The sequence below is a fragment of the Aptenodytes forsteri genome, unplaced genomic scaffold (genome assembly GCF_000699145.1).
Source record: "Aptenodytes forsteri isolate BGI_AS27 unplaced genomic scaffold, ASM69914v1 Scaffold92, whole genome shotgun sequence".
Classification (NCBI taxonomy): domain Eukaryota; kingdom Metazoa; phylum Chordata; class Aves; order Sphenisciformes; family Spheniscidae; genus Aptenodytes; species Aptenodytes forsteri.
The window spans coordinates 1,593,526-1,614,956 of record NW_008794581.1 but is presented as its reverse complement, the minus strand read 5'-3'; the positions used below and the strand labels follow the sequence as shown (position 1 = coordinate 1,614,956).

General features: G+C 37.5%; 1 protein-coding gene across 3 annotated transcripts in view; it reads left to right on the top strand.

Annotated features, from left to right (window-relative positions):
• The window catches only part of ERBIN (erbb2 interacting protein), a 121,498-nt gene that overhangs the window by 21,587 nt on the left and 78,480 nt on the right, over positions 1 to 21,431 (top strand). For all 3 annotated transcript variants that reach the window (XM_009272479.1, XM_009272478.1, XM_009272475.2), the window contains exon 3: positions 17,368 to 17,424. The gene's annotated coding sequence lies outside the window, so the exon portion shown is untranslated. The remainder of the gene's footprint in view (positions 1 to 17,367; positions 17,425 to 21,431) is intronic.

Below are 21,431 nucleotides of genomic sequence, written 5' to 3'. Positions count from 1 at the left end.
GCTTTGGGGTTTTTTTCAGTTGCAAGCATGTACTGTTTTGGTTCTGTATGCTTGCCACAATGTTAGTGGTATGTTTTGGGGGGATTGAGACTGAAGGGGATTTTTTTTGTTTAAACTTACTTTTAATCCCATAATTCAACAGCAGCTGCACATAGCTCCTCTTAAAGAATTATAGGGACAATATAATCAGAATGATGTGGCGTTTTCTTTACTAAGTGTATGCCTAATTGAAGCATCACAAAAAGCTTCAGTAAATCACAGTATGTTTTGAATGTAATATACTGGAGTATGATCTCCAGTAGGGTAAGTTTGATCTTAATATACTGTCTTAGTCCTAATTAGGACCATTGAGCAAATGCATTTTCCACTCTGCACTCTGCTCTCTTCATCTCTTGCTCAGATTCAAGAGTGTAGGTAGAATAGACTGACAAATATTTGTGACTGTCCACAGAAAATGTTTGGCTTTTGAGAGGGGAAATATTTTAATAGCAAAACTACTGTTTTAAATGCTTTATAGTATTGTAGAAATGATGTGCTTGGAAATACAGGTGTCTTATGAGATTTTAAATTAGGAACCATTATGAAGAGATAGTACAAGTGTTGGAACTTTTGCTTAAAAATGGGTTTGTGGGGAAAGAGTGGGTTTTAATAAAAAAGGATAGTAAAGAGGAAAGGCAAGAATATTTATTTTGAGGAGCAGATTTTATGTTTTTGAGAGAAAAATCCTACTTAAATTTGTTAAAAGTACTTGATGTTCTGTTGAAGGCTTCAGAATTATTGTTTCTGTAGATCCTTGGTTACAGAGAATTGGATAAAGTGCCATTTTTCTCTGCTAAACTTTTGAGATTTCTTTCACAGTTCTCTGACTAGTGAGTGACGCTGTGAAGAAATTGTCACAAAAGAGAAGTGATTTTATCATGTGGATAGACTGAGACTTTTAATATGCTATTACTGTCCCGTTTACTGCCAAGCTAACAATAAGAAAGCAGGGAGTTCAGGCAATAGTGCACAGCTTGGATTTGGGCTCCTTTCCTTTGTTATGCTATTCATATTGTTCAATAACATTCCCCAATATGTGTAAGAGAATAGGCCGATACACATGTTTGAATGTTGAGAATAATTTTATGTTGAATTAGAATCTTGTTTTATAATCCTAGTTTCATTGTGAATCTGCTTGTTTTCACATTGAAATGCTTAAGTCTTACTAAGATAATTCAAATGGAATGGTTAATCTAGAGTTTATTTTTTGTTGCTTTGCAGTAGTTTGCTCTTATGTCTAGTCCTTTTTCACTCCTAACTGTTGGTTCATTAGCATACTTGATTAATGAGCTTTTACTGGGGGGAAGATAATTTACCAGCTAAAAAGAACAGGATTGGGAAGTAAATGCTGGCTTTGCGATAGGCTTGTGGCTGTAGGCAGATCTTGAATAGCTGGACTGTAAAGCATGTTATAATGAAATATTTACTGTAGGTATCACAAGAGACCTAGTAAGTGTTTCTGATGTTTTGTGATCGTCTTGGATAGAGGCTTCTTAATGCCAATTGAGTGTGTGTTCTCCAGCTTCTCAAAGTTTTGTAATGAACAGGTTTCTGGAAAAGGTGCCATTATTTGTCAAGCTGCTAAATCCATAATGAGCACAGTGCTAAATGCTTAGGTCAAACATGAAGGTAATGTATCAATGTGTATTTACAGGTACTGAAATACATGGTGAACATACAGACTGTAAACGAGTTCTTACTTGTGTATAGCTGAAATATATGAAAGAAACTTAAGACCAAATAATAAATACTAAAATTTGTCAGGTTTTTTTCTTTACTTTATGTAATCCATACTCTGCCTAATAGGTGAATTTAGCAAGTCTCTGAAATCTTCACTTGTACAGAGTGTTGCAGCTTCTTTTGCAATAGAGTATATTTGGTCTTCTGACTAGGCTTTATTTAAGGATGCAGTTTTGAAGCTGTATGTAATTAGAGTCAGTTAAGGAAAATTCTATTTCATTGTCTTGCCATCAAGACTTCCACCTGAATAAAGAAAACAACATTGGCTAAAGAGGGCCCCCTGTATCCCATCCCTTCAGTATTCTTGTGGCTTCTTTATTGCAATAGGTTTTGGACACGTTCCAAGCTTCTTATATAAGCTCTGGTTTGCATATTTACTCTGTGAGACCTCTTGACTTGCTGATTCATTTCTCCTTGTAGCAATAAATGGTGGCCCAAATCTCCCCCTTCCTAGTTCTATTGACAAGTTCTGGCATGAAGTGCCTGCTCAAACGTATCTCAGGTGGTACAGCTATGAAGGTTAATCCAGTCAGCACAAGATGTGTTTTATCTTGACAATGCACGTTGGGAACTCGTCCTTCTGTCAGCGTGGTGTTCCCTGTAGTGCAGAAGAGGTATGGACAAGCTGTCTCGATAGGTGAAATGATTCCTAGACCCATGGGCATTTCAACATTAAAATATTTTAGACTGCTTTGCTGAATGTTATTTTAGTTTAAGGACTTATGAAGGGTAGTAGTTAGTGCACTTAAAATGTGTGCATTGCTAACAGTCTGTCTAAAACAAGATTAGGTTATCAGAGGGTTGGCATGCGTGATAAGCTTCCTGGTTGTCACATGGCCAGAATTGGATATTCTAAGGAAAACAATGTTCATCCTGACTGCATGTAGGCAAATCTGTTTAATTCTATGCAAAGGCTAGGTATTGGGAAACTCCCTCTTGCATTGCATAAGCAGTTCTTGGATCCTATTTGTCAATTCAGCAACTAGCAAATAAAAAACTTCTTATACAGTGCCATAAACGTGTGTGGTGGTTTCAGAGGAAAAGTATGCAGAGAATACTTCTAACTTATTTAAATAGCATGGCTCATTCTGGCTTCCTCTTCCTTTTTCCTCTCTCCTCTTCTTTTCCAGCTACATTCTTCAGTGGAGATAGAATTAAATGCTAACTAATTTATGCAAGCAAACTTCCTTTTGACAGTTGTCTTTGAAGGTCTTGGCCAATGCAGTTTGCTGGTTCAAGAATGTCGGTGCCTATTTCTTCAGTTAAGATATGGCTTCTATGTCACTCACAGACCTCACTGACTATTTCCTTCTTTTTTGTTTGTTGTTCTTCCCCTCCCCCTCATGGATTTTTTCTTAATGATGTAATTGTATCCGTTATAATATGAAAGTATATTTTCCTGCTAAGGGGAAGAAATGACGATGAGGCAGAAATGCCTAGTAAAATGCTTTACTTCCAATAATGTCTTAAGCAACTGCGGGGAGCTGTAATGGCTGTGCCATAGTTTGTTTTTCTGCCAAAATACTTCCTTTTATATGAAGTACAAATTGAACAAGTTTACAAATGTAATTGCACAAGTTTATATGAAGTACAGATTTCTTCCAGTGCTGTTACTATGTCTGGAGGATCATACGACAATGGTGTGGAGAGCTGCACAGACTGATGTATTACAGTAACTCCATATCAGTATGAGAAATACTGGCTGTCACTAAGTAAGAGCAGAAAATGGAGCAGGCTAGTTTGCAGCTAGCCAGTCTGCAACAAGTTCAGGCCAAAGAAGTGTTGTACACAGAAAGCAGGAAGAATGAGTTGCTTTTGATTTGTAGGGAAGGGGTAGTACAGGAAGAGTGCTGTGTATTTAGGAATATCTAATTACCATCAAGTTGTTATCCTGCAGATTTCATGTCCATAAAGATCTTTAGCCATCCAAAGGGAATTTACACCATGACAATTGGAAGACAGTAATGTATAAATGGACAAAAGGCAGGTGCACAAGGTTTCTGGAGGTCCAGGTGGCCTTCTGACATTTCTCCTGCTGGTAAGCCAGTGAGGACAAAGGCAGATGACGATAAAAGTGAGCTAGTTGACTAGGTAAGTGGTGCAAAAGGGGTGGGTTTTCCTATTATGAAGCAGTAGCTTGGTTTTAGGGCAAAAAGAGATGACAGATTTTTCTCCGAAGAGAGTAACTTGAAGTGAACATCGTTTACAGAGGAGAGGCAAATAGAATAGTTAATAAAACATGCAGAAAGAAAAAAACAAACTTTATTCTAATACAAAAGAAAGGTATTGGAAATACTGTTCATCAAGGACTGATGAATAATTCTAAGGATCTTTATAAAGAAAGAAGTGTTAGGTACTCAGTTTGGAGGGAAAAAAGAAAGCTTATGGTTGGTCTGTTTAGTATCACTGGCCCTTGGTAGGAAGAGTGATGTGTTCAATGGTTAAAATAGCTGCCTATAATTTAGGAAGGGCAAAGTGAGGGAAAAGGATAGTGCTATTTTGATTAAAATAGCTTTACCTATTTACCTATTTTTGACTTTTGAGAACTGAAAAAAAATTAATACTTGTTAATGGGTATTCTCTCTGGTAAGCCACAGCATAAATAGCTTGCTACGGACCATCAAATTGCAGTCACATACAGGATGACTAAGTCCATAAGTACAGGAAACTTAATTTTTATGTGCAGGTGGTCTTGTACTGGTAGTACTAAAGTGTTCATTAAAAAAGATGATGGATGCATTATTCTTAGAAGTCAGAGTAGAAGGATTTGGAGTCACACCTGACATTGAAAGGTGCCAAGTAACCAACTGCGTATTTAAAACCTCTTTGTGTTTGATAAAGTATAAATGACTATGAATTGATTTTGATTGTATGTAATAAATGTAAAGTTTAATCAGCAGCATTTACTTGTTCCTTTTTAAAAAGAGCACTTGGAAGCCATTCAGACAAATTATCTGTATAGAAATTCCTTTTCTACTCCAGTTTTAAAGGGAAATCAGTTAAAGGATGTTTTAGTAGATGCTTAGAAAACAACAAATCTAGACCAGGGTAATGTTGTAGTGAAAAGTGTCCATCTGTTAATTAAATGAAGGGGAAAAAAGCTACAGCAATGAGTTACGGTTTAGAAGCTAAAGGTTGCAGGAAGTGAGGGATGCAGGAAGTCCACCTAAAATATATTGGATGCTAATGTTAGGACCACTAAGGTGCTTGAGAATGAGATAAAATATACCAACCCTTTGTTTTTCATATGCTTGACAGATATGTTTCAGTTGTTTGGCAAAATAAGAGACTTTCGTAACTGAGAAAATTGAGAAGAACTTGATGATCAAACTGACTCCTTGTAGAATTGTTAATGGACAAGTGGCTCAGTTTTTTAATTTCTTGGTCACTCAGGAAATTATTGGATTATAATCCTAGAATTAATTTGGTTCAGTCTGGTTTTAGGCTAGGGGATTGATATTTTCCCCAGTATATCACATGAAGTGTTTTATTCTTACGCTTCCTTCCTCTCCCCCTTGAACTAGTTGCATATGTGAGAAAGGAGCACTGCTTATCTTTTGCATATAACTATTGCTGTTTGAGGATACGAAACTGCTTGATCTGCCTGTCGTTCTTGGCTACGTGAAGAAGCCTCTGTGGTCTTTTTGCTAGTACCTGGCTATGTAGAACTCAAGCCATTCTCTTGCTCAGTTTAGATGCTTATATGGCTGCTGATGGTCCTTCATTCCTTCCCTACCTTTTGTGCTAAAATACAGACTTCCGGTAAAAAGTATTCCAGACTCATTCTAAATCTCTGTTCACGGTTACAAATGTGTTCATTCATTTAGGAGCTGAAATACCTCCTCTCTAATCCAGAGGAAAAACTCTCTGAAAGTTTGGACCTGTTGGAGCAGGTCCAGAGGAGGGCCACGAAGATGATCAGGGGGCTGGAGCACCTCCCCTGTGAGGACAGGCAGAGAGAGTTGGGGTTGTTCAGCCTGGAGAAGAGAAGGCTTCGGGGACACCTTAAAGCAGCCTTCCAGTACTTCTAGGGGGCCTACAGGAAAGGCGGGGAGGGATTCTTTATCAGGGAGTGTAGCAGTAGGATGAGGGGTAACAGTTTCAAACGGAAAGAGGGTAGATTTAGATTAGATATTAGGAAGAAATTCTTTACTGTGAGGGTGGTGAGACACTGGAACGGGTTGTCCAGGGGAGTTATGGATGCCCTCTCCCAGATTGGGTGGGGCTTTGAGCAACCTGATCTAGTGGAAGGTGTCCCTGCCCATGGCAGGGGGGTTGGAACTAGATGATCTTTAAGGTCCCTTCCTACCCAAATCATTCTACGATTCTATGAAAGCATGAAGGTAGTTTCTACAGCCGTAACTGAGCTAATCGGAGCACAAGGGGAAAAACCCCCCCACCTTCTTTCAGATATCAAGGACATTGCTTGACTACTGCATTCCGTCATTGCTCTTGGCACATATCAAGGTAGAATTGGGGGCTGATGCCCACAGTTCGTTCTTCTCCCTGTTACATTGGAAGACAATCAGGTCTTAGTGTATTCCTTCTTTTGAATTCTATGTTCTTATTAAACTTTATTTGTATTTTTGCTTGCTACTATTTGGGACAGGAAAGAAACAGACCAGGTAGATCTCTGCTTTAAATTTTCTAGTTAGAAGGCTTGTACCAGCATAACTCTACTGGTTTTAGTATGCATATGTTGGTATAGATGTAACATGTAGTGCATTTTAATGTGTTTAAGATCAGGATGGGTAAAATCAAGTTTTTTCCCAAACAGTATGATCACCCTTTGTGATGATGTAACCTAAAGGAGTTTTAGTAAACAAACTGGAATCACCTATCATGATTCAACATGAGTATGGGATAGACAACAGAGATTGTATGTCCTCCAGGACAGGTTAAGGTAACCTAGATGGATAGAGGAGCACATGATGTGTGGGGGGTGGTGGGAAGTAGTGGTTAGCTTGATGAGCAATGATATTTGCACATGAGCAGCCTGGTAATTGTCAGGATTTTATTTTTAAGCATTGTTGTGAAGGCGAGAGATAAGGAAGATGAAGGCACTCACAGTGAATTATGTATCTGTGTGGGGATGCTGTCAAATGTTGTTTCGAAAAATTGATGGTGACAGAAGGTAACTTAATTGACTGAATAGGAGTCTCCCTCTTGATTTTGAATGAGAAAATAGTTTGTAAAAATAAGTGAAAATAAGCTGCTTATCTCTCTAATAGAAAAGGGGGAAAATAGGGTTACTTAAACTAGCAACACAGTCAAGCAGTGTCCTAGAAATTATTTTTGTAGTACGTGGTGCAAGTTTGTGTGGTTAAGGTTTTGTTTTGTGTGTTTGGGGCAAGGGGGAAGTGTGACTACAGGAACTCAAGGGAGAAACAACTGAGGAGAGTTGTGGGTCAGAGTAACGGGCAGGATACTTGCGATTTCCACAGTAGTAATCAAAGCATGTGATAAGAACAGTTGTTGGTGGCAGTTGAGATTAAGTTCTGGTTTTATGCACACTGAACTTAAGTAGGCAATCCCCAGAGGTGCTCTTCATCTGGAGCTTTACTGTGAGATGGAAGAGTGTCAGGGATACTGTAGTGTTAGAAAGGCCGGGGAAGCAACTCGGCGTGGGAAAGAACATACTGAAAAAGAGGAAGAAGCAGAAGAGTGGAGAGGAATGGGCTAACCAACAGCACAAGAAAGCACAGTGGGATGGATGAGGAAGCAAAAGAGAGATGACTCTTCAGGGGCTCTCACCTTTTTTGAGGACTTTTTCATTGAAAGGATCACCTGTAGAGCAGTACTAGGTCTCTGAGAAAGCTTGGACTGATAGGAGACGTTAGCAACCCAATCAAGTTTTTCTTTTCCCTTTTTTATATGCCCTTCCTTATTTTCCTTTTTATTCCCATACCTCTTTAAGAGAGAAAATTTTGACTGAGAGTAAAGGCTCCTCTTTTAAATTTCCCTCCTTTTGAAGCATGTCAGCTGTAGTTTTCTTCACATGTGCATTTAAAGCAAACAATAACTGATTGGAGATAGAGATGTGGTTTCTGTAGGGAGTGATTACCCAGGCATTTTTATATCTAGCAAGATTTAAGTTTAAGACTCATTAGTCTTAAACTAGTGGGTGTTAGATAAATTGGTTAAGCTCTGTCTCAGTGTTTGCTATTTTGGGTTTAGATACTGGCCTGCCAGGTCTAATTGAAGCTGTTGAGAATGTTTCTTCCTTTTAACTGGAGTGCTAATAGCACTACTGCTATTTAACTGCTAGCGCTCATTTTGGTCTCTGTTTTTATAGATCATGCTGTTAGCATTTATTCTCAGCCCAGTCTCTTACTGGTGTGAACATCAGACAACTGTTAACTTCAAATGCGTTATTTTCTAGATTTGTATAGCTTTATGGGAAAACTGGACTATGTGTGTTGTCACAGAGCACATGCATTAAAACTGTGTTGAATGATTTTATCCATGACATTATCAGTCTGTCTCAGTTCTGATCCCTTAATGGTATTAAAATGAAAGCTGTTATCTAAAATGGAATTAGTCCATTAATCTCACTACTGATCTTTACTACTGGGATTTTTCCATACTAGATTAAATTCTTAGTGCATTTTCAGCTGTTAAGAAAGACAACAGACATGTTAAAAATTAATATTTATTTTTTTTTAGTTGCAGTGTCTTATTGCTAGACAGAATATTGCATAGAGATGTCATCTAATGCAGCTTGATAAATATCCGTTTTTCTAAGAATTTAGAACTCAGGAATCTGCAGGTAAACAGGTGATTTGCTTTATTGCTGTGAAAGCTTTGAATACAGAGTTAATTGTTTTGTCTAGATGTTATATTGGCTTGTTGGAGAAGATCTGGAAGATCCAGAAGAATTGATTTTATATTAGATTAAACAGACGTCAGGTTGTTTTTAGAGCTCACATCCAATTGTTTCCTTCTTCACTCAGAAGTGAGAATGGAGCTGTATCTAAAAACCAAAAAACCTCCATTGTTTGGCTATCAGATCTAATAATGCATTTCACATATTACTGGAAGATACTGTGAACTGGAATGGGCAACTGCAGTAAAAAGGATTTTGGAAGATGCATGAATATAATGATGCAGTTTGGTAGCGCTTCTATCAATATGTGAAGGGCACGTTCCTCCAGGCAGTATATTTCTCCAAGATGACCATTCAAAGAATGAGAAATTGGGAATGAGGAGAAACCTACTGGTGATTTGCAGACTTACGCACAAGCAGCAATTTCTGCTTGTTACACTTATGCTGTGTTAGATTGTTTAATAAAAAGCCATTAAGAATTGAGGCAAAACAACCCTCACTATAACCTCATTATCAGAGGGAACAGAGCACACTCGTATCCTGTTCTTTTCCAGACACTGCCATCTTCTACCCAGGCTTTTAAATAACAATTGTATTCCTGCTTTTTCAGATTCAGAAGCTATCTCTGCATTGGTTACTTCAAGTTCAATCTGCAGAGGTTTGTTTGTTTGTTTTTTTTAAATAGAAAAAACTAGGACTATTTTCCAATCAGTTGAATTCAGCATATTAATTTCCTTAAATTTCCTTGTGAGCTGGGGATTAATTACCTTGCAGCTCTGTGATTTCAAATGATAGAAATCTTTATTACCTTAATGAACTGTTTGCCTTTTAGTTCAGGTGGCTTGTGGTCCTGGATTGTTTTTGTGTGTTTGAAGAGGATTGCTATCCTGTTACATAATAAAAATCCAGGGGGATTTTATAGCTCCATTCCATCCATGAAACAAATAACTTCTAGAACAGTATTTGCAGAATGTAAATCAGCTTGCAACAGGGATTTGGGTAGCTTTAAATTATATGGTAAAAAGTGACAATCTGCTCCTTCATCATTGATTCTCAGGCAGGTAGTGAGGAGATCTGACAGCAAGCCAAGGCTTAGTGTTTAGAAATTGGCTCAAACCATGAGATTAAGCAGCAGCATTAGTCTTTTTTCAAGAGTAATGTGATAATGTCATGGAGAAACGGATCATACCTCAGTAGCATATGGTGCATGCCTGGGTGAAGTGTAATAGAGTAAAAATACATTTTGGTTTGACGTTGTATATGTTTAGTCACAATCAGTAGCTGTTGCGGTTAGTTATGAATTTAATATCGATTCAAACAGGAAACTTCAACCTCCAGTAAGACACCTGTTCAATTATTCACAGCTTACTAAAAAGTTTTAATACCGGACGCTTGCCTTGAGAGTATATCCCTGCTTCAAATCAGTGCATTTTTAAAATTCATATCTCCATGATTCTGCTTTGTTCCTGCCTCACTGTCTAATTCCTGTTTTGAATATGGAAGTGTATTATTCCTCCTGGTGTCTTCCTTTGTTATTGTTTGTAGAGAACACTGACATTCAAGAATTGATCTTCATAATGTGCATATGGGGTGAGTTAATGATATACTGTTATGATAGTGAATTGATGTGCACAATAATTGACAGTTGAAGCTATAAAAAGTACCTGACAGTTCTTTTTTTCTTTAAACCCACTCAAACAAGCAATAACACTCTAATATTTTGGAATCACTTTGTATGTTAAGAGCACAGCTGAGGTTAATTTCATTCATAGCTATGAATGTTTAGCAATTTTGCAAGCAAGTTCTAAGATTGCTCATTGTATCTATAATAAAACCGGTCAGTGATGTCTCCTAATTCAACTTTGTAAAACAGTGAGAAACAAAATAAATGCAGAAGGAAGTAAAAGGTTCATAATAGTAACTGTTAATTGTAAAGTTATGCCTGTACATGTGCGGGGGAAAAATGATGTCTAAAAATAGATTTAAGAGTTGCTCAACTAGCACCGCTCACCTCTGCCCTGGAAGGAAAGGGAACTCAGGAATTTACATACCCTAACAGTGACTTGTCTGGTAGAGTAAGATCTATATTTCAGTGTACAATTATAGCAACTGTTTGCTGTTAGTTTCTGCTATTTTTTAAACAATTTTGATTTGAAATGTCCATTATGCTGTAAAATTGTGTTTCTGAAATTGGGAAATGTAAAAAATTCAAGTTCCTAATACCTATTTTCTAACCTATTTCAGACAACTACTAGGTGGTTATTGGTTCTAACAATTTAGTATTTTATGCGTAATTTGATAAATGTAAAGCCTCAGCTGGTTAGCAGCTCAAACTGTGTTGCAGAATCTCCTGGACTAGCCAGTGGCAATAAAAGGCCACAGGCACAAGACAAATCCACGCATTTAGAGTGCCACAAACATTCACAGAACCTGTAAAATTTGCAGTCTGAATTCTGTCTGTGCCTAGGTTTCTGCTGCAGTATGTATCCACAGCCTTCTGTATTTTAATTATCTGAAACAGCTCTAGGATCCAATTTTGTGCATAAGCTGTGGCATAACTGACAAAGTGTCTCCCTGATGCAGGAGGTATATCAAGAGTACATCTGTCTGTGTAGGTTTTAAATTGAGAGAAATATACCACCTTTATTGTTCTTATTAATGGGGTATAAGTAATAAGTTGTTCATCTGTGGTGTTGGAAACCTATACTTAAATGTTGTCCAAGAGGACTTAAATCTCAGGTCATTCATATTTTAGGACAGGAGTGCACACTCTGTGACAATCTTGGGGTCATTCAGATGGGTGGCTCATCCTGGGACTTGTTTGATTAAGTTTCACAAGTTTCTATTGGAAAATTCAGTATGCAGTTAAATATCATGCCCAAAATCTTTGCCAAAGATTCTTATTCCCTGTGCTTTCTCTTCCTTTCATGCTTGGTAGTCATACTCACTTTAGTATCTAGATCACTTCTGTCTTCCTCATACTAAGTAGTTAACAGGTTATCTGTGTTAATGAGTCAGCATCTACTTAATGCAATATTTAGCCAATCACTTCTTGCTCACAGAAGCATGGGTGTTGGGTGCCGCCAGCGTTTTATACGTGCCCATGGTCCCTATGAGACATGGTGTCATATTTCTTAAGTACTGCGCAAATAAAATTAGATGTGTCCCTCCCTAAAGTATTTCGATATCTAATAAAAGATGTGGGTGTGATGAAGTAGAGGAGGGAAAAGGGTTTATGTGATGAATGGGAGTAGGAAAAAAGAGATAAGGGTCATGATAATAGTATCACACAAGTTAACCACCTATTTCATTTAGATCAAATGTGTCCTTTCTAGAAACGGTGGTATACATTCTGGTCTAGTTTAGTGTGTATGTATGACTCAGTTTTCATGTTTTTAATTACAAATCTTCCTACTGATTAAATTGGTATAATCCATCTCTTAAGTAGACGGAAATGACTCTTAGTCATTTGTTTCCCAGCTTTTCCACATTCCTCTTCTTTCGCATCATCAGTCTCTCTTGTGCTGCTGTGAAAGAAGACTGAGGTCTGAGCACATTTGCTGTGGCTAACAATAATAGGCCTGAAAAAGCTCTGACCATTTGGAGCTGTCACTGTCTAGGATTCATGTGCTGATGGGAAACTCTTAAGAATGGAGGGGGGGGGGAAAGGGTGAAAAGGAAGGGGATTGCATAGGAGCAAAGGGTGAGGGCACCAGATCTAAATAGTTTTCTCATGGGTTTGCAACCTCTCTTGTTATCCTGAATGCTCATGTCACATTGTTTTTGGTGCTAATTGGCATCCTGATGTGACTTAGGTATGTCCAGTCCTCTCTAAAGTTGTTGTCAATTCTGTAGCAGTAGTGGAAATCTCTGAAATGGCTGAAGCTTGGGTGAGAGTTGTCATAACTTACAAAGAATGAGGGTTTTTTGCTTTTTCTTTTTAATTCCTAGATTGAGTCAAGTTGGATTCTTTGTGTTAACCAAAGCTTCCTCAGGCACAGCTACTCACTTCTAGTCACTGGGTTAGCACAAATGTCACTTAGAGAAAAGTAACTTGGTAAAGAATTGTGATAGTGCATGGAATGCAGACTGTTGCTGTTCTGAGACCTGCTGGTTTGGTAGTCCCTAAGGACGGTCTGTGAGGTCAAGGTAAGTGATCCAGGAAGCCCTGTCTCCTTGATTGAAGACCTCAGGTATTTTTCTGTTGTGCATGGTTTGTTTCCTGTTTTTTTGAAGTTCAGATACCACTGTATTGTCTACTTCAGAGACAAGAAACAAATTGATGTGAAAATAGATCACTAAACCTGTTTATTTTGCGTACCAAAAAAAAAAGCCTATATTAAATGAATACAGTGTTTAAGGATGCCAGGTATTTTAATATTTCAAATGCTTGGTTTTAAAGCCTTCCTAAAATTCTTAATTTTTAGCATTAAGTTTGGAGTATAAAATCAGTGTCATGTCTATTTTGTACATTTTCATTCCTCGCTTAGTCTGCGGTTATTTGAGCTAATGCAATGGCATCACAGTAACAGAGCGGGCAAACATCAGTAAAGCCTTAAGCAGAATTATTAGGAACAGTATATAGTAACAATTTAAACCTCCTCACATTTACTGTTCTGCAAAGCAACCTTGGTTTATAGAAATTAATGATTTGCAAGTCTGTGAACAGTGGATCTACTTTGGTGATTGTATTTGTTACCTCCTGTAAAGCAGAAATAATTTCCAATTAAATAGTGATTTCTCTACTTTTGTTTCCATCCATCGATATAAGCCATCTTGGTTCTATAAAAGGATTTTCCTGATACTTTTATTTTCATGGTAGGAAAGGATACTGGAATTACTGTGAGATGAAGCATTGTCTATCATGAATTCATGAATGATTGAAGCAATGTGTGATTATTCAACTGCTTTAGTAAGACTTTGAAAAAGAGTATCTCAAATAGCAATTACGTTGACTAGATAATTTTGCTCGAGTGGAGGCACGGAAACATGTATCTCCACGGTGCACTAAATCTCAACTTTCTCCCCTGGAAATGTTTCCAAATAAGGCAACTGACCTGCTTCCTTTTGTACATACTGACATAGGCCTTAACTCAAAAGTAGCTTTTGACTTTGGATCTAATGTTGAAGTTGGACCTAAGGTGGTGGTGGCGTTGGTGGGTTGTACCACATGACCTGGAAAAGTCTCTCCCAACCTCCATCATTCTGTAATTCTAGTTATTTGGGGCAAACAGTGGAAAATAGTTCTGTATCTTGCTGCTTTTAGGGGGAATATTGGGTTTAAGGGTAATTAAAAGTCGCAATATGATTACTGATCTGCAATAGCTAGACCTTCTGATGGTGCGGTAGATATAATTGTTTATGCTTAATAACAACTTTATATTTAATTCTTATTATAGAGGAACTTCTCAGAGCATACATGCTGAGGGTTATGCTTTGAGAAACCGGCATCTTGATTAATACATGATTCCCTGCAGTTTTAAGAGTTAAGAAACTCCTCCTGTCTGGTGCACGTGCATTATAGCAGTTTTTCACTGGTGAGATCAAACTCAGCCATATTGGTCATATCTGCACTAATTGCACTACTGTAAAGGGGGATTTTGAACCCCAGGCAGTGTTTCTAAATCTAGGTATGTTTATTTTGTTGCAAAACCACACTTTGCACTCAGAACACTTACACAGTGAGAGTTTTTGCAGCTATATCCACAAAGGTGAGAGAAATAATTTGGAAATAGTTTCTTTTAAAAAAATGAAGTCAAATTTGCAACCTTCATTTATGCCTTGGAGACCCTTCTTTCACCAGCTTCCCCAAGGGAAAGCAATCAACAACAAAATTCAGCAGATCTGATTTATCTGAATATGTGCAGGTATGAATGTGTTTCCTTAGTCATCTTGTCCAAAAGTGCTGTTATGGTATTGTAAGTAATGAACAAAATTTCATTTTGCTAGCCTGTAGGCATTTCATTCAGTTTTAACAAAATAAGAAACATCTCTGATAGAACTGTAGATACTCTGGCAAAACAATGAAAATCTTAATAGTAAAATATAATTTGTACAGCAAGTTAGCCAGTTAGGGACCTATAAAAGTGCCTTTTCCATTCCGTTGTTGTTGATAAGCATACCCATATCCCTTGGCAGAACACTTCTCAACTGCATGTCCCCTGCAGTATACCAACAGTGTTGCCAAATACAGGTTATTTTGGGGCATGCTGGAAGCAAATGTGAATCTTAGTGTGCTCACTGAGAATGTGCCATCAGCTGTCCTCTCTCTGTTGAAGGATTCTCGTTGTCAACAGCTGCGACAGCATTGGTACTAAGAGGTAACAAATCCTCAAGTAGGTCAGTCTCATGCCGCTTAAGGTAATGTATCATAATTAACATCTTAGACTCCTCCACCCAAGACCAGTGAAAAGATAGTGCTGCTCCTGAAGCTTGTCAGGTTTTTGTCAATGAGACAATCCACGCAGCAGAGATTGTTTCTTTGCTTCACTGGAAAAGTCTGGCTTTGGTTCAGACACCAAAGTAACGAGTAACGGCGAGACATGGTGACAGCATCTGCTTCCAGGAAAAACAAGATGCACTCTTTCTTGAGAATGGTCTCTGAATCCTTTGTGTCTCCCTGGTCCTCCCCTCTCACCCCTCCCTGTTCCCCAGTGTCAGAATCCAAGATTAACTAAACTGTGGTCTACAGACCTTCCTACTTTGTGTGAAATGTCTGTTTCATTTCAAAAGGTAGGCTATCTAGAGATAAATATTTTGCCAGCTGTGTTTATCTTTTATTTCCTCAATCAAGATCATATGCTACTGTCTTTTCGAATCTAGCTCACTGTAAGCATGCATTTCTCACCTATGTAGGAGATTGTGATTGAGTAAGAATCTTGCCAGTAACCACTCGCAGTAAAACTTCTTCATTATTGTTGTGTATGAAATGATTATGCGCATGTGTGTATACTTCCCTGATACTTAATAAAAATATTCTGGTTATGGGTATCTTTGTGCAGGCAAAACCTGCTTCATTGAGGACAATGGTATCGATCGTGCATACAGTTGCACTTCCTTGGTCTGCTTCAGAACCCCTCATCTTCCTGGTCCCTGATCTGAAAGGAAAAAATATAACTAATCTCATTGCCCTAAAATTGTTCTTGACCTTACGCCTTTTTCTTTCCAGAGGCACAATTGCCTGACTCTCCTGCTGTCACATCCAGTCCTGCACTGTCATATTCCCTGGATTAATTCTGCTTATCCTAGCAAAGCTATTGCAAACCTGCACTTCTTCTGTTTGGGAGCTTGTGTACAGTGCCTCTGAATAGCTTTTGTAAGATTAAATAGTTTTTCAGTAGGAGCAAAGTGCTGTAGGAAAGGAAAGAAACATGCAGCCATGGCACTTTGACAGACTCTCTCCTAAGACCCCAGGTTTCAGAATCTGGTTTGATCCTTGCTGTCTGTCTTGATCTTTTTAATTGTCTTGAGTGCTGCTGTTCTGTATTTCTGAGGCTGGCTAAACTGATAGAGGCTTTTTTCCAGCAGGAAATTTGAAAGATTTGAGGCTTCAGTATTACTTTTACCTATATTACTTTTTCCCCTTGCTATTTGCATGTCCTGGTTGTCCTTCTATTGAGAATAAATAAATAGATTTATGCCGTATAGTGCATTGGAGTCCATTTGGTACAAATGCAGAAGCTGGCACCAGTCACTCCTGAATGAGGAATAGGGCATGTAACATGAAAGTTGGTTATAGCACAAGCCTGCTGTGACAATCCATACTTCCTAAGGAATTAATTGTTCTGTGATTGTACTGCTGCTTGCTTCTTACCCCAAACCAAGGAACTTTCATTCCTCCTGGAACAATCTTGACTTTAAATCTGTTTTAGGATTTTTTTGAGGACATTTATGATGATTTTATGATGGGCTGATTCTGCTTTTTATTGGAAAGAAATGAAATGTAGTTCCATTTATAGGTAAATCCTTTGAATGAAGCTACTAGCTCTGCTCCCCACAATTTAAATTTTTTTCTACTTACTACAAATTTGACAGATTATACTCTGCCTGACTCAGCTCCTTAGCTGTTCTACATGAGTTCATGTTCAGTTAGATGATCTGTCTGACCATAGTGACATTTAATCCCTCTGAAGATATGTTCTACTTCTGTCTTTGTTGGAGGCAAAATTTATCCTTTCCATAGGTCTAGCCACTAATTTTGAATATGTTCAGTCAAATGCACTGAAATGTTTTTGTTTATAATTGTTCTACTTCAGTGAAGATAAGTGTCAGTGATCTGATATGCCTTATTAAATGTGTTTCAACTTTCTAAAAAAATCCTGAAGTTAATGGTACAGAAGTGTGCTCTCTTCGTGTTCTGTTAATTTCTGATGTATTTTTTTCTTAACTTGCTTTAGAATTGTTTGTAAGAGATGTCTAATGTAAGAGATTTAATAATTTAGTACAGCAGTTAAAATGGAGTAGAAATGAAACAACTTCGTAGGCAGAATGCTATAAAATCAAAGTAGGATAAAAAGCAATGTTTTGTACACACACAAAAATAGTCTCCTCCAAAAGTATATATGTAAATTTTACTGTCTTGAAAGTCTTTCAAGTTCTCTGAAATCTTAAAGCTACTGTTCACACACATGTACAGCTTTTCTTTTTAAAAAACAGAATGAAAACTCTGAAAGCAAAATAAATATCTGATACAATAAAATATGTTTGTTCTTATCTAGTAGGGATAGGGTTGATTAAAATTTTTGTGCCTTTGTCTTAAACAGAATGTTGGCTTTGAAAGCTCAGGGAAGAAGCAGCAGGGAGAAAAAAGTAACACAGTGGTAAGTATGTTATTTTTCTTTCCTCTGAACCAACTGCACAATGTATTAAAATAGAAATACTCTTTTTTATTCATATGTTGTAATAATCACCTCCAAAGCACTTGAATTTTATTCTGCATCATCTCTCATGTTGTTCTGAAGGCAAATTTTTAGTTACAAATATCTGTTGAAGAGCCAAGTGAATTATATGTATTTACATGTAATTGTGTGCATATATAGAAAGGGGAATATACAGGAAATTAAGTTGCAGGAAAATATTTCAGTTTTAAAGCTCAATGTCCATTATTAAATGTTTCGGCTTGTGGAGCTTTAGCATTTCATACTGCTTTTTTAAGTAATTTTTTTTTTAGTTCTTAGGAAAGATAAAGCATATTTTTGAAAAACTTGGATAAAGGGTGCTTGAAAAAATGCTTTGAATGCTTGTTGGACCTCTTACTGTCCTTCTTTCTGGTTTGCTGATCTAAAGCCTGGGCGAACATTGCATCATGTAATTTCTTTCTTATTGGTGTTTTAACGTTCTTTAGCTAGAGACCATACTTAAGAACATGAAAAGTATTAAGAAGCCAAATGAAGTTCAATTTTCTGTTCAAAGCTCTATGAAAAAGCAACACATGTTCAGAATCAGCTTTTTTCTTTATAAAATGATGCCAGTGCAGATGGCACTAAGTTGCTTTTGCCTCATTGTAAGGATTTCTAGAGGCAAGTATTTCTCATGAATAAAAAGAATGCCCAATAGAATATTTTGTTTTCAGAACTTCTCTATGAATTTCTGTGGAGGAGTCGTTATTGCGTACTGCCCCCCGCCCCCGCCCCGGCCTCCGGCAAACAAAAACCCCCCCAACAACATATGACAGCAGCTTCCATCTGCTCTGATTTTATTAGTAGTGCTGCTCAGACTGTGGAAATGCTAACAAATATTGACACTTCAGTGACTGGAATTTTGAGACTTACTATAAAATACCAGTTTAAAACATAGAAAAATGTTCTGCATATTTTATCTGGCATTGCTACAAACAGCGCATACTTAAGAAGATAGAAGCATGTGCACATGCTAGCTTTTCCCAGCCTTTTGTGTAGCCTACAAGGCTGTAGGCTTTGTGTTTTGCTTTGCCATTCTCCACTGAGCTAAGAAACTGTGCTGTTGCTGCACTGCCTCAGCTGTGCTTGCTGCTCTGTAAGGTTTGTTGCTTCCTGTGGGCAAATCACTAGCAGTGCCCTTCCCCTCCTCTCCCTTCTCCTCCCTCCCTCTTTTGACTATGTTGTTATAACTGGAGGAATTAAGACAGTATCGATTCCTTTCTGCTTGAATAGATGTTGACAGTATGTGATACACAGCATTTACTCATACAGTAGATCCAGACATAATCCCTCAAAGGACTAAACCCGAAGCATAAGCGGTTTAATATGGTTTTATACCTCTTCCAGAGGCTTACCATCCTTAGTCTGGTTGCTTTGTGTGTTTAATTTTCATTGTTTTCTTTGTATAGAATGTCAGGAACTTGTACTGTTTGTTTTCATGGATCTTTTTCACAGCAACAATGAAAGAAAGTGGAGTTATTTTTAATGTAGAAACTAGTGGATTCTGAAAGCAAAGCAGTTCTGAAGTAGCTTGGTACAGCTAGCCATACCAAATAGCTGTGATTACTAGCTGTACAGTAGCTGTGATTATTTCTATTGCACATTTTTAAAAAAAAAAAAAAAAAAAAGAAAGGATACGGTGGCTAGTTGGGGATGGAGTTCACTTCAGTATCCTATCGGGATACATAGTTCATGTTCCTGGCTATGTATTAACTTATAAGTGACAAACATGAAAACCCAAACATGTCAGTTCCATAATATAAAGGAAATCTTTAGGTATTTGAAAACATCAATGTTGAAATATTGAAATATCAATGTCATGGCTTTTAAAAAAAGCTCAGTTTTTTTAATATTCCATGAAGGTTTGAGGGGCTCCTACAGTGTCCTTCAAACTTCAGTTTGTCATAGTAGACATTCTTGAATTTATATGGCTTTTTTTGATTTGGGGAGGAGAAATGGGTGAGACTCAAGCATAGTGGTTTTAAAAATCAGTTTATTCCTTTTAATGTTTTCTTAGTAACACTGCAAATATGTACCCAAAGAATATGCAATCAAGTTGAGCATCAGAAGTGAAGCTCAAATCTAATGCTAATCTCGGCAGCATTATTAATGGTATACAATTAGAGACCATTCTTCAGATGAAATGTTGTAGTGGCACTTATTGGATAGTTTGGCTGTCCAGATGGAAGTTAGTTTCTAGGGCTGCCTCAAAAAAAGAGCAAAAGGAAATGTGTGAGAACTAAGTTGCAACTACCTGGGCTGTGGTTATGTAGTGTCAGGGTGTGTGTGTGTTACTGTGTAGTTATTATGTAGTGTTAATATGAAAAGTCAATATAAATATAAAAAAAAGGCAAAATTACAGTTGTTTAGGTATCTGAACATTTTAAAATTTCTTTTTACTGTAAACTTAATCTATAATTTTTCTCATCTTCTTTTTTTGCGAAGGGTGTTTCTGTAATGGATCTTGCCTTAAATTACAGATCTGTACTCTCATATACCCGTGCCTTACTGATGCCTTGGTCTAGGATTAAGAGTATTGAATATTACTGCATTTCAGTTAAAGGCTGTACTTGAAGTAAAATATTGTATTATGTAGGTATTTGCCAAGAGGTTTCTTGCTTCTTTTCTCAGTTTAAAAATAATACTTTTGTTGTTTTGTTTTCACAAAGTCAATCTGGTTTTGTCATTGTTAAGCTTTTGGCGTGATAAGGCCGAGTACTGACAGCTTTGTTGTACTGCTGCTTTTTTACATTTGCAGAAATGAATAGAAATAAATATTCCAAAGATTTCTTTTGATATACTTAGGGCGGGTTTTACTTGTCATAATAACTCTTCAGGTTTGTTTTAGCACTGGCAGTTTAGATAAATATCTAAGCTGGAAAATAACTGTTGCAACAAATATCTGGTTAGATAGTCTCTAGTTTCAATAAAGCAGGAGAGCGCTGCTGTTGAACCAAGAAAATGTTATTGATACCATCAACACTACTACAACTAAGTAAAGAGGTTTTATAAAATAGTTTCATGAAGAACTTCAGATCTTAATTGTGTAAAGACTTTCTGAATATTTTAAAGCAAACCGAAATAGAAATAGTAAATTGAAACCTGGTTAGAATTTACTTCATAGAATACAAGAAACAGATAATTTAAGCAAATATCTCCAGAATTCACACCTGGAATTGATCTTCTGGGAGTTACCTGAAATTATCTTGCTGCCCTGGCCCTTGGAGGTGTGTGTGTGTTTTTGTTTCTTTGTGTTTTTTGTTTTTTTAAAAAAACATATCTGTGCATTGAGAGCTTGGAAAGTAGTTAACCCCAAGAGAAGCTTTGACTTTTGTTACCCGCTTTGAGTTTTGTATTTCAGCAAGCTAGGAGTAGAGTATCACTGGTTTTGCTTATATCCTTATACAGCTGTTGAATCAGTAAAAGCAAAACTGATTTCTGCCCTCTGTTCCCTTTATTTTCTCAAAAAATGTAGCAAGCATCCTTCACATTTTTGCATTTAACAGTTGGTTATTATTTACTAACATTCATAGATTTCCTAGAATACTGGCTTGGAAGGGACCTCGAGGATCATCTGGTCCAACCTTTCTTGGCAAAAGCACAGTGTAGACAAGATGGCCCAGCACCCTGTCCAGCTGAATCTTAAAAGTGTCCAATGTTGGGGGATCCACCACTTCCCTGGGGCGATTATTCCAATGGCTGTTTGTTCTCACTGTGAAAAACTTTCCTCTTGTGTCCAATCGGAATCTCCCCAGGAGTAACTTGAACCCATTACCCCTCATCTTTTCCAGGTGACTCCTTGTAAAAAGGGAGTCTCCATCTTCTTTGTAGCCACCCTTTAAATACAGGAACATGGTGATAAGGTCTCCCCTAAGCCTTCTTTTCTCAAGGCTGAACAAACCCAGTTCTCTCAGCCTTTCCTCATATGG